The following is a 1,502-nucleotide window of genomic DNA, read 5'->3' on the forward strand; positions in this document are numbered from 1 at the left end:
TGCAGAGGCCCGAGGACCTTTCCGTCCTGCCCACAGAGGCATTGGTCAGGCACAGGGGTAGCGAGGAGTGCAAAGGCAGCAGGCGGTTCCATTAACAAACTGCCCGACCTCATGCATACACCTACCCCGTACAATAATGGCAAAAAAGTAATTATTGTTGTACAGTCTAAGAAAAATTACTCTAAATTGATGTGCGCATAACCAGTAGTTTTTGTTGTATCCCTGCTAGCCTTAACCAACAAACACTCTTAAGCTGTCCAGTTGCTTGCCCGCGAGTCTCTGGCCTCTTTAATCTGGTGGATTGTCTCCTTGGGCGATTTCTGACCCTGATGGTCCCTCTGCTTTTCGAGCCACACTTAAATTTTGCAGAGGCCCGAGGACCTTTCCGTCCTGCCCACAGAGGCATTGGTCAGGCACAGGGGTAGCGAGGAGTGCAAAGGCAGCAGGCGGTTCCATTAACAAACTGCCCGACCTCATGCATACACCTACCCCGTACAATAATGGCAAAAAAGTAATTATTGTTGTACAGTCTAAGAAAAATTACTCTAAATTGATGTGCGCATAACCAGTAGTTTTTGCTGTATCCCTGCTAGCCTTAACCAACAAACACTCTTAAGCTGTCCAGTTCCTTGCCCGCGAGTCTCTGGCCTCTTCTCTGGATGCTTTGATCCTCTGACTCGCCCTCCCAGTAAACACACTTGTAGCTGGCGCCGTGGCTTAGTTGGTTAAAGCGCCTGTTTAGTAAACAGGAGATCCTGGGTTCGAATCCCAGCGGTGCCTTTTGAGAGATCACGTGCACCTCCTAGGCAAAGCCAGATTTTGATCGAGCGCAAGTCCTGTAGTCCATTTCATTTGCAAACCACCCCTCAGCTTCTGCCGAAAAATGATGGCCTGGACCAGGGGTACGCAGTTCTGTCCTAGAGAGTCGTAGTAAGGCAGAGTTCAGCTCCAACCCTGGAAAAAAACTCACCTGCCAATAGCCTTAGTAATCCTGTAGACATTGATTAGCTTGTTCAGGTGTGTTTGATTACGGTTGGAGCTGAACTCTGCAGGACTGCGGCTCTCTAGGACCGAACTTGCCTACCCCTGGCATGGGCTAGTTCACATGGGCGCTGTGGCTTAGCTGGTCAAAGCACCTGTCTTGTAAACAGGAGGTCCTGGGTTCGAATCCCAGCTGTGCATTTGTCAGCGCTCGCACGCGTCAAAAGCATGATTTTCTGAGATCGGACTCTGAACAGGGGTAGCAAGGAGTGCAAAGGCAGCAGGCGGTTCCATTAACAAACTGCCCGACCTCATGTGTAAGGTCCGCCCACTGGTCCAACGACGGTAGCCAGTGATCCGGAAGAAGGGTTCTCGCGTGTTGCTGTCTTTCCTTTTATACAGCACAACAATATTAAATTAAATACATTTTCTTGTGTTTTACCTCTTTTATTCATCTGACTCCAAAAATGAAAAGGGTTAAGAGAGTTGTTTGTTACTCATTAAATTTAGGTGAGTGTTTG

The 1,502-nt window shown here is 48.5% G+C and overlaps 2 non-coding genes across 2 annotated transcripts; both read left to right on the plus strand.

The window, feature by feature from the left end:
• The first annotated feature begins 706 nt into the window (after nucleotides 1-706).
• On the plus strand, nucleotides 707-780 carry trnat-agu (transfer RNA threonine (anticodon AGU)). The gene has a single exon. It is a non-coding gene; the product is annotated as a tRNA-Thr (tRNA).
• A 328-nt stretch (nucleotides 781-1,108) lies between these two features.
• trnat-ugu (transfer RNA threonine (anticodon UGU)) lies at nucleotides 1,109-1,182 on the plus strand. Its single transcript has one exon. It is a non-coding gene; the product is annotated as a tRNA-Thr (tRNA).
• The last annotated feature ends 320 nt before the right edge of the window (nucleotides 1,183-1,502 follow it).

Source organism: Sinocyclocheilus grahami, unplaced genomic scaffold, assembly GCF_001515645.1.
Source record: "Sinocyclocheilus grahami isolate Dianchi unplaced genomic scaffold, SAMN03320097.WGS_v1.1 scaffold102.1, whole genome shotgun sequence".
NCBI lineage: Eukaryota > Metazoa > Chordata > Actinopteri > Cypriniformes > Cyprinidae > Sinocyclocheilus > Sinocyclocheilus grahami.